Source organism: Vicugna pacos, chromosome 6 (assembly GCF_048564905.1).
Source record: "Vicugna pacos chromosome 6, VicPac4, whole genome shotgun sequence".
Classification (NCBI taxonomy): domain Eukaryota; kingdom Metazoa; phylum Chordata; class Mammalia; order Artiodactyla; family Camelidae; genus Vicugna; species Vicugna pacos.
The window spans coordinates 38336531-38355140 of record NC_132992.1 but is presented as its reverse complement, the minus strand read 5'-3'; positions in this window follow the sequence as shown (position 1 = coordinate 38355140).

Below are 18610 nucleotides of genomic sequence, written 5' to 3'. Positions count from 1 at the left end.
CTGATACTTGGCTAGTCACATGGGCAATGCATGGCTAGATAAAAATAAACAGATTTTTTATTACAGAAGGCATATATTGTATAAGCAGAGGGGTGATAGGGTAGCAATGACCTGGTAAAAGCTAAGGAGAAATGGAGGTACATAGAGGAAGGGTTTGGAAACAATGGTCACTGAAATAGGATCTTAATCTGAATATGTGTGTGCATGTGTGTTTTCCACACAAAATAGTTTGACTTTCCCTTTGGTCATCTTGTTCTAAAGGGCACTATTTTGTTGTCTGTATCTTGCCTTAAGGTATTATTCTTGAGAAACCACACAGTCTCTGGGAAAGAGATAAATGTGATGTTGTGAGAAGCAGAGGGACTCAACACCAGCCACCTGAGTCAGATGGAGGCAGCCCAGAGAGGTAGCGCTTCAAGAGGTGTGCAGAGGATAGCAGCTATCATGTGATAATCATATCCTTAGAGAATCACAGATCCAGAGCAGTACCTCTTGCTTCACAATGCCCCAGGGTGTGATTATCTTATGATAACCATCTTAAAGATGTCTTTTTGGCTCAATTAACACATATTTCCATGAAAATTAGCTATCAAGATGAGTTACCAAATACAGAGATTTAACATGACAGGTTAAAATAGTGCTGATGTCTCCATCCAATTATTGCAATTTGCACTCTGGACAAGGAAAACTACTTGGATGAGTGACTCAACTTGCTAACATTTATAAGTTTTGTAATTGTGTATGATTACCAGATTTCTACATATTGGGCAAACTCTATCTTTTCACTGGCAGAGCTGTCTATTTGAAAGGCAAACCCAAGCAGGTTTACATAAGTGTCTTCGGCCCCCCCTCAATTTGTTCTGTTTGGACCTGCCCTTGATCCTTCCCCAGCGATCCCAATACATTTTCTCATCCATTCTGTGGCATGCAATGGGAAGGAGCCAGGCCACTTGCTTTTTGAACACTTACTGGCACAGAGTAAAACACACTTGTCATGAGTACACATCGGCTGGGAATGTTCCTGAGAGTAAATGGGGAAGCAAAATGAGAAAAAGTTTGTGCATGGTTGAAGAAGTGGGTATTGATCTGAGTTCCTCCAGGTTCCTGGTAGAGTGCTGTAATAACTTTATGGACCGTGTGTTCCTTCTCTGAAAGTGAGCAGATCCATTCAGATCATCTCTAACTTTCTTTCCAGCTCTAAAATTCTGTGCTTCTGCAGTGAAAATACATATGAACTTCTGATAGATGAGGATGCTAAATGGTTAGGCCTTTCTTAAATGTCTGAGGCAATAGTTCTCAACCAGAGGCAGGGACAGTTGACAATGTCTGGAGACATTTTTGGTTGTCACACTGAGGAAGAGTGCTACTGGAATTTAATGGATAGAGGCCAGAAATGCTGCTAAACATCCTAAAATGCACAGGACAGTGCTGTGCCTCCCACCCCACCACCAAAAAAAAAAAAAAAAAAAAAAAATCAGGCCCAAATGTCAAGTGCTTAGGTTGAGAAATCTTGCTCTAGGGCAAGTTCCTTAACATCTGTATTTCTTAGTTTCTTCATCTGTAAAACGGAGACTTTGATACCAGCCTAACTGAGTTTTTGTGAGAATCCATTGAGGCAATACATGTAAAGCAACTAGCACTGCCTGGAATGTAATAAAGACTCTCTAAGTGTCGGTAGTAATCATTAACTTAAAAATTAATAGTGCTAAAAATATTTTAAAAAGTATTTGCTGTACACTTGGAAGAAAATTTCTTTCAAATCATTTTTCCAACGTTCAATAAGTATGCCAACAACTTGAGAGTCTTCCTGGACCTCCAAAACAGTCACAGTACTCATAATGTGGTCCCTGAACCTCCTACATCAGCATCACTTGAGAATATGTGAGAAATGCAAATTTTTGAGTCCCATCCCAGACCTACTGAATCAGAAACTATGATGGTGGGGTGCAGGAATCTGTTTATAAATCCTCTAGGTGTTTCTGATACAAGTTAATGTTTGAGAACCACCTTGGGAATAATTCCTCAAAGCAGGAATTGAGTTTCATCGTTTTAATTACTTCAGACACCTGGTTGAGTGCCTTGTATGTGGTAGGTACTTGGTAACATGATAATGGGATGAAAAGCTAATTCATGAGCAGGACCTGATCCTACATTTTCAACAATTGTCCCCACAGCTTGGAGTTGACTGATGTTGACAGACACAACTGAATTACACCCACAGGCCCTAATCTCTCTCTGTCTGCCTGTACCAGGTGTAAGGCAGCCCACCTGTGGGCTAAAGAGGCCACTTGTGCTTACAAGCTGAGACCTGCCGGCACAGCTCAAGTGATCCTACACCTTGGTTAGGGCCAAACAGAGAGAGAGGTTTCATTAGAAATAATTAAACTCAAATGCAACAAACCTGGAGTTCAACAGAACTGCATCTGTGGCTGTCATCAAATCATTCTTTTATTTTTATTGGAGGGATTTTACAACTCATGGACAAGTATTTGGGGGATGTTTATATGTATATGTGGATAATGATGTGAATGTCATTTTCTGAATCTCCTTTTCAACATTCAAAATGGAATCATCCTGAAAATATGAATCACATTGTAGAAATATGGAACCACACAAAAAATGTTAATTTAAAATTAAACTCATCCTCTACTGTAGTTGCATAAATCTACAAGAGGGAATTCAGAGAATTAATCACAGTAAGACTTGTTGAAACCCTGCTGGTACATGAGTCAACATGTCTAGTGATAGGTTTTTAAATTATAAACATTGAAAGTAAATATGAAGCCACAGCAATCAGAGAAGAAAAAAAATAAAAGGACTCTAAATTGGAAAAGAAGTAGTAAAACTGTTACTGTTTGAAGATGACATGTTACTATACATAGAAAATCGTAAAGTCACTACCAAAAAACTATAAGAGCTCATCAATGAATGGTAAAGTTACAGGATACAAAATTAATACGCAGAAATCAGTTGCATTTCTATATACTAACAATGGAATATCAGAAAGAGAAATTAAGGAAATAATTTGCCGTTACATCAAAAAGAGAAAAATATCTAGGAATAAACCTACCCAAGGAGGCAAAATACCTGTATTCTGAAAACTGTAAGACGCTGACGAAAGAAATTGAAGTTGATAACCTATAATGGAAAAGAATATGAAAGAGAATAGATACGTATATATGTCTGAATCACTTTGCTGTACACCTGAAAGTAATACAACACTGTAAATCACCTATACTTCAATTAAAAAAAAAAGGCTGTATGTACAACATGGGAAATATAGCCAATACTTGGTAATAATTGTAAATGGATAATAACCTTTAAAATTGTATAAAAATAAAGCAAAGAAAAAGAAAAAGTAAATATGAGGGAGGAAGCATATTTGGGAGATGGTTTTTAAAAGTATATTTACAAAAGTATTCACTACATAACAATATATATTGTGTGTAAGTTATAAAGCACAGTTATAAACTGGACACCAAAGAGGTCACCATTACACTTAGCAGAACATTACCAGTGTTATTGAAGCTTCCTTTAGGTCAGTTGTCCTTTGCAAACTGCTGACTGCCGTCTGTCCTTTACCCTGGTAACCACTATACTGAATTGTGCTTTAAAAATAATTTTAATACATATGTATTTATTCATAACTTATTTTTAGAGTTTGCTTGTTTTTGAACATTGTTATAAATGATATCATAGTATATGCATTCTTCTGTGATGCACTTTTCATTCAGTATTATTCACATAGTTATGAATTCTCTGTTGAATTATAGTCCATTTTATGACTATATTACAGTTTATTCATTCGCCTGTCCAGTTTGGGGATTGAGTGATTGATTTTTGATGGTACTAATCGGAGAAACTCTTGCATGTGTATATATCCTAACCTCTTCATCTGGAAAACAAAGTTGTTCAATGAATTCTTTAAACCATACATTCCAAGGTGCCTTCTAGTCCTTGCTTTTTGGTGATTTGTGATCTTTACATATGTCTTTTTAATCTACTAGATATGAGTTCTTTGTGGGCAGAAATATGTCTATGTCTTTTCTATTTTTCTAGCATCTTAGACAAAGCTTGACCCATAGTAGATACAGTAGTGGGAATGGATGTAAGATGACAGAAAGGCAACTCAAACTGGATTCATTTTTAAAGGGATATATTGGTTGATTTACCTGAAATTTCAGAAGTAATCCCAAGAAATGTCAGGCTCCTATGATCAGAGCATTCAGCCTCTAAGAAAAGAGAGACTCTCTTTTAGCTCTTGCAGAAGTTTTTGGATCCACTTTCATTGGCCTAAGTTGGTTTATTTACTCATCCCTCTACCAGTGATTGTGGTTCCAGGTTATGAAATGCTATGAGTTCCTTATGCCCATGTCACATATTCCACCCCTGGGACCCAATCCAAACTGTCTTTACTAACAGTGGGAATGAAGAAGTTCTCTCAAAGCAAAATGAGGGGACCCAAAAGTGAATAAATTGATGTAAAAACATATAATAGATGCTGAATAAATTCTAGTTGAGTAAAAATGATAGAAGAAACATAAAAGTAAGTTAAAAAATTACACAAATAGGAATTGATCAAAGGTTGTAGGGATTTAGCAAGGATTCAGTTTACAAGATGATCCAAGGGACATATTATAATGGAAACTCTTTTCTTAGTGGTAAAAATGAGAAAGGGGAAGGGAAAAAGACAAGAGTTTTGATTGTTTTCAGCATAAACTCTGGGGCTATGGGCTGAATGCTTAAGGGATGCTAGAGGTAATGAGACAATGAAAACAAGTGGCCTGGAAATGGCAGGTAAACATTGGTGGGATATGAAGAGAGGTTAATAAGAAGCCTAAGCAATGGCATCAATGTGGTGTCAAGAAGAAAGCTGAATATGTAGAAGGAGGGAGATAGAATGCAGGGGTTACTATCGCCAATTTGAAATTGACACATCCAATTTGATTTCATTGAAGAAAATGATTTTTGTCATTTTATGTTCCCTTAGCTCTGCAGGCTCTACTTTGGGGATATGAGAACATTTCTCCTATTGAAAAGGTAGAAGATTAAGGTGTAGGAAATACTTTGTTTTCAAAGGGTTAATATGCAGTGACTGTAAAAAGAGATACATGCAAGGCATATATTCTCTCTAGATATCATCATCATCATCATATTTGATAATAAACATAAGTCAGAGCAAAGAGAGAAATCTCTATGTCCTTAGCCATAAGCACAAGAGATACTTCTATAATTTAATTTTCATAGGTTCAGAGTGTGAACTTAAGACTAAGTTAAGTCTTGCATTCAGAGAAGGTATTTATGACTTCTCCATAACGAGAAAAAGTCATGCAAAGCATAGCAACAGAAGGAAGAATATTTTTTTCTCTTAAAGCTGTGGACCTTCAATTAGGTGGGATTGTTTCCCTAGGAAACAAGGTAGTGATAAAGAACTCATGAACTTATTAGGCCTGGGTGACTCTGATGTGATCATGTCCACTTCTCATGCCATTGGTCCCTGTCTACTTTCTAATTGTTTGTGCTCCTTATACAATGGGATTTCTTACGTTTCATTCTTGGAGTTATTTCTCTTTCCTCTTCTTTCCCAGAAGTCTTCATCTGCTCTTATTTCTCACCTATTATCTCTACACAGATGATCTCAGATAGTTATCTCCCGATACAGAGTTTTACGTGCCAGTAGGATGTCCTCCACACATCTTAGACTCAACATATCCAAAGGCAACCTACTCATTGTCACTGCATGAGAATTGCTTATCTTGATTTCCTATTTTATTTAATGATATCAAAGTCTCCTAGATTTAAAATAGAGTCATTGGTAACCTTTTAGAAATTCTCCCTGATATCTAAGTTGTTTAATTTTTGTCATAAACAGATGTTAGAACCTGTCTTCTCTTTTCTATTTCTACTGCTGATACCCTAGCTAAGTCTGTTGTTACCTCTGGTCTGCTTTTTTGCATTAGCTTTTCCTCGCATCTTGTCTGTCCTACCATTAATCGATCATTTGCACCAAGGCCAGATTAATTCTCCTATAGTACAACTTTAATTTAACCTGGTACCCAGGTTAAAGGCAAGAACAAAAAGTAAAAACAAAAGCAAAACTTCGTTGGCTCCCTACTTCCTACATAATTTGGAATACACTGTCTGGTATTTGATGCTCTCTACAATAGACTATCAATTTATCCTTCTAGTTTTACCTTCTACTACTACCCAGTTTTTGCCCTTCACTCCAGCCAGTTATTCATCATCATCTACACATTTTCTTTTATAATGCCTTTGCTCTATACAGAATGTTAATAACTAAATCTTTTACAGGATTTACTATATTCCATACTATAATCTAAGCACTTTGTTTTAGTAATTTATTAAATTATTACAACTATCCTAAGAGGTATGTATTATCACTAGCTCCGTTTTTCAATAAGGAGATCAAGATAAGAGAGTTTTAAGTGATTTGCCCTAAATCACCCAGCTAACTGATAGTAGAATCTGAATTGGAACCCTGGCAGATCCCATGCTCTTCGTCACTATGTTCTTTGCTTCTCTTGTCAAATTCCTAACCATGCCTCTGCGCCCATCAAAATCCTCATTATCCATCAGGGCGCATAAAAATGCTGCTTCTTCAATGATGCCTATTTTGGTCTACACAAATAGTGATGGTTTTCGTCTGCTTTGAACAGCATAACAATTTGTTTTCCACATTTCTCCCACTATATATACCATGAATGATAATTTACTTTCTCTGCTATTTTTATTCTTCAACTCAATAAATAAGGACCTGCTCTTGCTCTCAAGGAGGTCATAATCCTTTGTCTTGAAGCATCTAACAAAGAAATGTCCAGTATTTAATTAATGTTTATTAGAATTAATGTACCTGAAATCAGTAAAAGACTCATTCCCAAGCCTCCAAATCAAGTCAGATAAACTAAAATGTTTAATGCACTTTTTGAAAAATTCAAAATTGTTTGTAGTATGGTATAGTTGATATCTGTTTAAGGCAGACTTTTAGCATTACTTTATATTCAACTTCAACACATTTTGATTTTTAATTCCATACCAGAGTTATTCAGCAGTTCAAAATTATGAATATAAAAACAAGGGTGATTTATTGTGTTTTTTGTTAAACCTTGCTAAACTTTACACTTTTGCATAAACTTCAAATAAAGCATACTGGAAACCCTTCTATGAAAAGCTACAGGATGGATTAAGCATTTGACTTGTCCTTTGTTTTAGGTATTCTATTCCTTTGCTTTGTAATGCTTACCCACGGTCTTGTTCGTATCTTCTAGTCCCTTGAAACACACTTTTAAAAAAAGGGCTTCAGTGCAACAAGTATTTACACTTGTTTGGGTATAATACTGAATAAACAGAAAGGTTTTTACTTCAGGTGTCACCATGAACGTAGTGAACCACCTACAAACTCATTACTGGGCCCCTAGTCTTTAGGTTCAATTTAAGCCCTCAGGCTAGGACAAAGATAGAAAATGTCAGAGAACCAGGAATCAGTTTAGAAGAGGATGCCCAATCTTCCAAAAGATAAGGCTTCATTTTGTGGGATTTGCCCCAGATCTTCATCCTATCTCCCCATTTCTCTTATTGTAAAAATTAACATTCAGCTGTGGATTTTCTTCCTGGAACTATTTCTTCAGGTAATCCAAATGTGTATATGTCTGTTTGTCACACATTCTACAATGAAAGTGGCAAATATTTGGGATGTTGCGAGCATCAGTGGGACCATTTCCTCAGTCCCGTGCTCCACTTTGTGGATTATGAACTTGGCCTTAAATGCACAGTGAATAGAGAAGACAGTCACTAATGTAGAATGGACAATTGTGCTAATAAGATTGCTAACACAAGTTGAAGTTGAGATTTCTGCATATAAATAAGGTAAGAAGCAATCAGGCAGCACCTACTTGAAATCAATTGCTAGAGGGTCTGAGTATCTAGAGGAATTATATTCTTTTATCAGTGGATTTTAATTTCTAATTTAAAAAAATTTATTTGTATAGTAGAGTGTGTATGTGAACTCTGGCTGTCGTGAACCAGGCAACATTTATAATAGAAGATGAATCCCCTTCTTAGAAATTGTGTTATTGACTCAACTTTAAAACTGAAGATTGTCTTATAGTCTCTCAGTCATAGACTTTTTTGGCTGAAATTGTGTGAAATTGTAGTACTGATGGGAGAAGAGAAAGAGACTTTTAAAGACCAAGACCTGTAAGAGAATTGAGGGAAGAGTTTATGGCCAGGTGTAGTTTTTTGTTGAATAATCCACCTGTTTGGGGAAGTCTTCCCTTACAATGGAGTCCATAGATTGCAGTATGATATCCATGTATGACTGGATGAAGGGCTCTTTTTGGTCAGTTATGTCAGTAGAATCAAATTAGATCATCAGTAGATGACAGATGTCATGCCCAGTTCAGAGTGCCATTTGGTTGTTGGTCAGTATGCCATTACAATATTTGAACACTCTAATACCCTACAATGAAGTTTCATGTTTTTCTGTGTTATCAAATTAAATATCTCAGTTTCTTTGCTAATTTAATTTTATTTATTAATTTTATATAGGAATATATATGCTATATATAATATAATTGTATCAACTTCTATTTTTCCTAAAGATATAATTATTTGAATAAATGAAATAAGATGGTGAACCTTAAAAATGTTATATGGAACCAAAATATTACCTAAATATTTTAATCATAAATATGAATGCTTCTTGGAATAATGATTTCATTTCATTCAAGTCAATTTAGCACATATTTTTTGAGGTCTGAGTAAGTGCCAGGTAGTGTATTAAGTAGGTACTGTGATGCTTAGCGATTAAGACATAGTCTCTGTCATCAGCAACTTTGCATTAGGGAAGGAAGCCAACATTTATAACACATATGAGCCATGCACAAGGAATTTGTTATCAATGTATATAATTGAATTAAATATCCATTAGTCTCTGAACCCCTTGTCACTGGAGGGAGTTTTTGCTGTCATTGTAGCGAATACAACATTTAGTACATGCCAGGTTCTCAATAAGTGCTTGCCAAATAAGAGAATAAATAAACATCAGTTAACTACCCAGTGGGCATATTTTGCCTCAGTCATTTGTAAAACCAAAAATCGTTATATCTTTGTGAGCCCTGATACTTTTTATAGAAAAATAAAGGCAATAGTTATTATTTATTTGGTATTCATCCAGTGACAGGCACTATGCTAATAGCTTTAAGTATATAGTCTTATTTCATCTTCACAATAATCCTGAAAGGCAGATATTATTTCACAGATGATAAAGTTTAGCAAAGTCCAGTAAGTTGTCTAAGATCCCATAGCAGGTAAATGTAAGATACAGGATTTAAAGCCAGGGTTGTCAAACTCCAAAGCACATTTTCTTGACTGCTGTATAGAATAGTGGTTAAGACTCTTTTAGAAAAGGCCACTAACTTTGAAGAAACAGTTTATTAAGTTTTCAGAGTTTTACTTCTATAATAAAAAAAATTACTAAGGATAATGTGGAAATTATTTCAGTCAGTGGAACAAAATAGTACTGGTGTTGACAGAGACTTTCAACCCATCTGGTCGGACAGGGCAGGGCATGATCTCATTCCCACAGTGCTGGACAGGAGTGTAAATGTAACTGGGCAGCAGAGGAGTGTGGTGGGGGTGGTGGGCTCAGGCACACTTGCTGAAGAGCGGGGCTTGTCATGGGCAGTTAGGTTTATTGGAGACGTGAGGTTTGTGTGGAGACATGTCCATAAGCACAACCAAGACAATTGCTTTTTTTTTTCTCCCTAAGTTTTTAAAGCCACCTTCCAGCCTTACCATACCTTTTCTTGCTGTACCTCTTTAAGTGGTGGCTCCCTCTGCATTAATGTAGTGCTGTAGAGGTGAGGCTGGGGCCTAGAATTTCACAAGGGTGGTGGTACAGGGTGGAAGAGGCTGGTTGCAGTGCTATTTCTCTCCTGACATACTTGGATCTTTAGCACCATTAGGAGAAGCCCAACAGGACTAGGACTCTGTGTGAAGTGTAGTCACACCCGAAGACTTGTCCCGGGGGGCTGGGGGGAGCTCTAAGGCAATGCATAACCAAGTTAGCAGCACTCTACTTTCTCTCAGAGTAGGATGCCCTCCACTTGAGTTAATACGGCTTAGTGAAAAAAATGTTCAAAGGCGGGAGGCTTTGGTTTCTAGAATTTTACCACTAACTGATCAACAACCTTGTATTAATCAGTATACCTCTTGGGGGTTGTTTCTTCATCTTTAACCTGTGGGACCTGGATTAGATAATTTCTAAAAATCCTCATGGCCACTAGAAAGATAAACAGTACCTGGAAACAAATTTGGCTTAAAGCAGTCTCAAGTGGCTTTGCCACTTTATTAGCTGTGTAAATCTAGGCAACCATTACACAAACACACATACACACACGTACATAATGTTACATTGGAATATGAATCCTATTTTCTGTACCTTATAGGTTTGTTGGGATAATCAAATTGAAATAATGTTTATGAAAGTATTTCATAAACTGTGAAGTGCTTTGCAAAATTAAGATGCTATAAAATTTTACATTTATTCTCCTAACCACATATTTATATTATTTGTGTAACTGGAATGTGATATTAGATAGTATCTGAGGAGCTAAGATTCAGCCATTCTCACTTTATCAAAATACGTTCATTTTAAAACAAGTTCATGGACATATTAAGGTGTCAAGCAACACCTCCGACAAATAGTGAAATACCATCCTATGCATCATAAGGTGCCATAAATTCATGCAAAGTATGATGAAAAGAGATTTAAAGATCTTCTGAGAGTTTAACACTAGTATTCCATTTAGCCATTCACATGTATAAAATAACATTCAATGGACTATACTTTTTTTGAAATCATTAAAAACTACCCATTTTAAAAATAAGGCATTATGTTAGAGGAAGGAGGCTTAAAAAATTAAAATGATTTTTACAGGGTGACAGAATCAGTAAGATTTGCAATTTAACTCACTTGAAACTGAGGCATATGCAGATGATAACTTCTGATCTCTTTCATTGTGTTGGGCATATTCTCTATTTTAAATTGGCTTAGCAAAAGCCTTATTTACTCATTTATGTGAATGAGACCTGAGTAAGTCTCTGGATCTCAGTTTCCACTTTCATATAATGAGGAGGCCATTGTTCCTTTGAACCTAACTAGGAAGTGGGATTAAAAAAAACAATATCACAGCAGTGGTGGGATTGAGGTGGGTGATGGGGTTGAGATTGTTAATCTGACTGAGTTTGAATCCTGGCTCCACACACTTATTGCAGTGGGGGCTTACTTATTATTCAGCTCTTTAACCCTCCTTCCCTCACCTTTAGTAGGATAAAGTAATAAACTCTTTCACAAAATTATTAGGGGTAGTAAATGAACCAGCTCTGTAAAGCAGTTGCTTCTCAGCAAACTGTAGCCATTATTGTATGACCTTGAGCAATTTATTTAAACTTGCTGTATGTCAGTTACATCATTGGTGAATAGGACCAATATTAATACTTCTTTAAAATCATTGTTTTGAGAATTAAATCCATCAATACATGTAAAGGATTTAGAACAATGCCTGGCATGTGGCAAATATAATAAATATTAGAGGAAGAAGGGAGAAACTCTAATCAGCAGTATCAGGTAGGTGGCATTTAGATGAAATTAATTAAAGGATAATTAGGATTTTAACAGACTGGAAAAAATAAGGACAGTCAACCCATAGGAAAGAGCACCAGCAGAAGAATCCCCTGAAAATGTGTGGCACATTGGGTGACCCTTGGTTTTGCATATGGCGAGAACATAGTAATTATGGGCACATGCAGTAGGAGATGAGGTTGGCAACAGAGCTTGGGACTAGTGTGGGGAATATTTTGAGTGTCATGCTCTTATGTTAGCACATTTTGAACTGTTTCCTGATGAAGTGGTTTGATTTCCAGCCTCATCATAGGATGTTGAACATCTTTTCAATGAAACATCTCTCTTCCTTCTGTGCACCCTTGGCATGTTGTACCTAGAATATTTTAATTGTATTCAGTGATAAAGAATTGTCATAGAATATTTTAGTTATTTGTTTTTCATATCTCTTACTCCACTAGACTGTAGGTAACTTGGAGGCAATGACTATCACCAAATCACATTTGTAAAAATAGCACATAACAAACCCCCAGCTCAGTGCTTGCTTCTGGGTACACAACTGCTTCCCTGGAGCAAGAGGAGCCAAGTCCCTCTCAGTGAAACCTGTGTGAGGCCTAGGTCTGCTTTGCAGTATTTTGATGGAAAACATGTAAGCTAAGTCTTCAATGTTTGATCATTGGACAATGAATAAACACATTTTAAATTGGCTGGGACATACCTGATCTATACTATAGTTTTATTACTTTGCTATTCCTTTAAATGTTATTTTCTTAATTTAAAAAAATCTGTGCCTTCTTTTTTTTTAAACTTTTTTTTACTGAGTTATAGTCATTTTACAATGTTTTGTCAAATTCCAGCGTAGAGTACAATTTTTTAGTTATACATGAACATACATATATCAATTGTCACATTTTTTTTTTGCTGTGAGCTACTACAAGATCTTGTATATATTTCCCTGTGCTATACAATATAATCTTGTTTATCTGTTCTACATTTTGAAATCCCAGTCTGTCCCTTCCCACCCCTTGCCCCCTTGGCAACCACAAGTTTGTATTCTGTGTCTATGAGTCTGCTTCTCTTTTGTATTTATGTTCTTTTTTTTTTTTTGATTCCACATATGAGTGATCTCATATGGTATTTTTCTTTCTCTTTCTGGTTTATTTCACTTAGAGTGACATTCTCCAGGAACATCCATGTTGCTGCAAATGGCATTATGTTGTCAGTTTTAATGGCTGAATAGTATTCCATTGTATAAATATACCACCTCGTCTTTATCCAGTCATCTGTTGATGGACATTTAGGCTGTTTCCATGTCTTGGCTATTGTAAATAGTGCTGCTATGAACATTGGGGTGAAGGTGTCTTTTTGAAGTAGGGTTCCTTCTGGATATATGCCCAGGAGCGGGATTCCTGGGTCATATGGTAAGTCTATTCCTAATCTTTTAAGGAATCTCCATACTGTTTTCCACAGTAGCTGCACCAAACTGCATTCCCACCAGCAGTATAGGAGAGTTCCTTCTTTATTAAAAGGAATATTAGTTTCTTAAATATAAAACTATAAAGAAGATACTGAAAATACTCTCCAGAAAGTATGCTCCATAATCTCTCTACCTAGATGGCCCTTGCTGATAATTTAAGAAAAATAAAAGTTGTAGATGTGCATGTTTAGAACTTTCAAAATGATCAGGATGATGCAAATTACATAGTGACAGCCTGTCCCTACTTCCCATTTCCCAACTAAAATCATTTTCCCCCAGATTAACTACTGTTGATTTTTGGTGATCTCTTAATTTATGTTAAATGATAATGTACATGTGTAATTTGCATTTCAGTAATATGGATTCTGTTATTTTAATGAAGAACTTTTTTCCAGACAAATACAACGTGTTCAGACTTAAAGTGTGCATTTTAATTTTTATGACTCCAGTTAGGCTGACACAAAATCCATCAATGGACATATATTATCTTAATTGACTATTGCCAGCATGCCTTTACTTGGATAGGAAAAATAGTCTCTGGAGGAAATAGTATCTTAGTGATTGCGTTGTAAATCTAGACTATTCAGTGGGTTCAAAGTCACAATGGGTCTCTTTCTAACCCTTATTATTCTGCTTAAACTGACTAAAAATAACATGTAGAATTTGAGTTAAATATGGTTTTTATATATGCAAACAAGTTGGAAGCATTGACTCTATCTTGAGCCAAATCAGAAGCTACAATGAGGTATCACCTCATATCAGTCAGAATGGCCATCATTAAAAAGTCTGCAAATGATAAGTGCTGGATAGGGTGTGGAGAAAAGGGAACCCTCCTACACTGTTGATGGGAATATAGTTTAGTGCAGCCCTTATGGTAAACAGTATGGAGATTCCTCAAAAAACTAAAAATAGACTTACCATATGATCCAGCAATCCCACTCCTGGCCATATATGTGGACGGAACTCTAATTCAAAAAGATACATACACCCCAATGTTCACAGCAACACTACTTACAATAGCCAAAACATGGAAGCAATGTAAATGTCTGTTGACAGATGACTGGATAAAGTTGTAGTATGTTTATACAATAGAATACTACTCAGCAATAAAAATGTCATTAGCAGTAACATGGATGGACCTAGAGATTGTCATTCTAAGTGAAGTAAGCCAGAGAAAGAAAAATATCATATGATATCACACATATGTGGAATCTAAAAAAAAAAAGAGAGAGAAAGAAAGAAGAGGACACTAATGAACTCATCTACAAAACAGAAACAGACTCTCAGGCATAGTAAACAATTTTATGGTTACCAGGGAAAAGGGGGTAGGAAGGGATAAATTTGGGAGTTTGAGATTTGCAAAGGTTAACCACTATATATAAAAATAGATAAAAAATGAAGTTTCTTCTGTATAGCACAGGGAACTATATTCAATATCTTGTAATAACCTGTAATGAAAAAGAATATGAAAATGAACATATGTATATATGCATGACTAGGACATTATGCTGTGTACCAGAAATTGACACATTGTAACTGACCACTTCAATAAAATTTAAAAATAAATAAATACATGGAGAGTCTATCACTCAAAACAAAAAACAAAAAACAAAAAACAAACAAACCTGGTGGTGCAGCAGAGAATTAGAGCCTAGGAGGCTTGGGAAAACCTTCTTCCATCGAAAAATGGCTAGTTAATAGGACAGAAGGGTCAATGTAGAGAGGTGAGAGGAACCAAAGTCCGGGGAAAGATGTCATTAAAAAGTTGCCAAACCCAGGTGACCTGGATCCTAGAAATCAAAATAGAAGCAAGGAAGGAGGACAGAAGTGGAAGTGAAAACTTTCACTGAATCTGGAAGCGAGGTGAACCCTTTCGTGGCAGTGGCTCAGGACTCCCTGGCTGACTCTGCCCAGCTCTAAATAGCCTGTTTCAGTGGAGTTGGGCAAGGATACAGACTGTTCAGCTAAAACCATTTCTCCCTCCTCCCTTCCCTTCATTCTTTCCAGTTAATCCTTAAATGCCAGGCACTATGTTGGTCCTAAAGAAAAATAACGTCTAACCTCAATCATTGAGGAGCTTATAAATTTTTATTTACTGATGAAAGAGAAGGACATAAGTGGAATTGTAGTAGAAATACACTCTAGCAATGATGCATTACTTCAATGATTCATTCATACCAAGCACTGGAGAAGCAGTGGTCCTCTGGTGGGTAGACTAATCCAAATAATTATAATACTCAGAGAAGTATGACATTAGGTACTTAATACTGTGAAGGAAAAGTATACAGCTGTGTAAACATATGTCAGAGAGTTTGGATCTAGGCTGATGAATCAGGGAAAACTTCTCAGAGAGAATGATGTTGTCGTTTCTTAATTTATGGAAATATGCAACATAAATCCACATTTTGATAAATGCTCTATAGACTGTAGTACCATAAGATAGTAGCGTGCATTATGGTAAATGCAAGTAAGTACATATCAGAGGCCTTTAGGAATTATCTTGAGAATAATGTTTTCCATTAATATATCATTATTTAAGTAATTCCACTAAATGAAAAGATTTTCTTATGATAAAGATAATTAATTGCTGGAAAGCAAGTAATCTGTTTAACATCAAAGGAAAAAATGATGATGATTTCTGAAAAAAATAAAAAAACACTGTTTAATAGAGAATCAAAAGTATTTGAAATAAAAAGACAATATAACAAAGCAGACAGCTACTTGAGTTAGTCCTTAGAAAAATTTAACATCATCTTAAAAACCTTATGTAGGTCGGCTTCTTCATAGAATCTGAGAGTTACGAATTTTATCATTGGAAGGAATTTTGTAGTTGTGCTCCTTAATTCCCTCAATTTACAAATGATGAAACTGAGGGGCATATATTTTAACTGACATGTTTGTAGCAGTAACACAAGTCTATCAGGAAAAAAATAATTGGTGAATCATTTAAAAATAAATCCTGATTTATGTAAAAAGCTTCATCTTTTAAGATCTGTAGAAAAATGTTCAGAAATTGAGTCTGAATTCTAGTTCTACATTAAAAATGGACTTAGAGAAATGCAAACATTGTATGTTATCACTTATATGTGAAGTATAAAAAATAAAGCGAGTGAATATAATAAAACAGAAACAGACTCACAAATGTAGAGAACAAACTAGTCATTACCAGTGTGGGGAATGTAGAGGGGAGGGACAAGATAGGAATAGGGGATTGAGTTATAAAGTACTATGTATAAAATAAGTAAGCTATAAGGATATATTGTGCAGCCTAGGGAATGTAGCTAATGTTTTATAATAACTTTAAATGGAGTATAACTTATAAAAATTTTAAATCACTGTGTTGTACACCTGAAACTAATGTAATATTGTAAATGTAATATACCTAAAATAAGGTTAGTTTTTAAAAAAATTTCTTTTATGTAGTTTGAAATTGAAAAAAACTTTCTGTATTAATCACAATGTAGAATCATCAATTATACAAGTAAGGGAGAAAATGAGTTGATATGTTCAACAATATTTGGTAGATATATATGAGGAAAAGCTTTATATATTTAGGAGGATTAAACAATGATCTCTTTGCATAAAAGTGTTGCATTTCCAAAGTACTTCTCATATTTCTCACATGGTTCTCAGAAAGGTAGTAGGAACCAGGGCAGTTTTCTTCAATTTGTAGAAGAATGAGGTTTAGAATAGGCCCAAGATTTAAGGTAACATCCAGGACAGTATTATGAGACTCCAGTATCCTTCTCACAACCCAGTGTAAACTGCTGCTGTTGTATCTGTATGAATATGGTGGAATATGGTATGTTAACTTTTTTTTTTGAAGATTCCATAAAAAGTGCACTATGTTTAGTCATATTTTTAAACATGAAGATTTGATAGCAACATCTCAAAAATGTGACCAGAATATTTAGTGACCAAGAGGACAGTGGAAACTAACAGCTAACATCATACTTAACTGTGAAATACTGAGTGCTTTCCCCCAAGACCAAGAACAAGACAAGGACTAGTGCTCTCATTACTTCTATTTAATATTTTACTGGAGGTTCTAGCCAGGGCATTTAGGCAAGAAAATGAAATAAAAGGCTTCCAGATTGGAAAGGAAAATGTAAAACTATCTCTATTTGTAGATGATATAATCCTATATGTGGAAAATCATGAGGAATTCACTGAAAACTATTAGAACTAATAAACAAGCTGAGTAAAGTTGTAGTATACAAGATCAGTATACATAAATTGGTTGTATTTTTATATACTTGTAATAAATAATCTGAAAATGAAATTAACAAAATAATTCCATTTACAATAGCATCAGAAAAGAATACTTAGGAATAAATTTAACAAAATAAAAGCAAAACTAAATTCTGAAAACCACAAAGCATTGTTGAAAGAAATTAAAGAAGACCTAAATAAATGGAAAGACATCCCATGTTCAGAGATTGGAAGATTTAATACTGCTAAGATGGCAATACTCTCTAAATTGATTTATGGATTCGACACAGTCCCTATCAAAATCCCAGTTAACTTCTTTGCACAAATTGACATACTGATCCTAAAATTCATATGGAAATTCTAGAAACCTGGAAAAGCCAAACACTTGAAAAAGAAGATCAGTGTTGCAGGACTCATATTTCTCAATTTCAAAACTTACTATAAAACTACAGTTACCAAGATAGTGTGATACTGGCATAAAGAAGATCTATAAATTGATGGAACAGAATTAAGAGTCCAGAAATAAACACATTTATGGTCAGTTGATTTTTGACAACGGTGCCAATACAATTCAACATAAGAAAGAACAGTCTTCTCAACAAGTGGCGTTCAGACAGCTAGATGTCCACAAGCAAAAGAATGAAGTTGGATCCCTATCTTCACATAAAACAGTTAATTCAAGTTGGATCAAAGACCGGAAGTTTTATTAGCTAAAACTGTAAAAATGTTAAAACAGGGATAAATCTTCATGACTTTGATTTTGGCAATGATTTCTTAGATACGACACAAAAAGCACAAGCAACCAAAAAAATAGATAAATTGGACTTTATCAAAATTAAAACTTTTTTTGCTTCAAAGGACATCATCAAGAAAGTGAAAAGACAACCCAATGTTTGGGAGAAGATATTGACAAATCGTATATCTGATAAGGGATATGTAACTACAATATAAAAGGAATTCTTACAATTCAACAACAAAAAGACAAACATCCCAATTGAAAAATAGACAAAGGATCTGAATAGACATTTCTCAAAAGAAGATACACAAATGGCCAATAAGCACATAAGAAAATTCTCAACATCATTAGTCACCAGGGAAATGCAAATAAAACCCAGTGAGATACCACTTCTCACACACTGGAATGGTTATAATTAAACAAACAAATAATAGCAAATGTTGGTGAGAATGTGGAGAAATTGGAACCTTCTATGTATGCTGCTGGGGTGAATATAAAATGGTGAGATAAACAACAAGATTCTATTGTATAGCATAAGGAACTA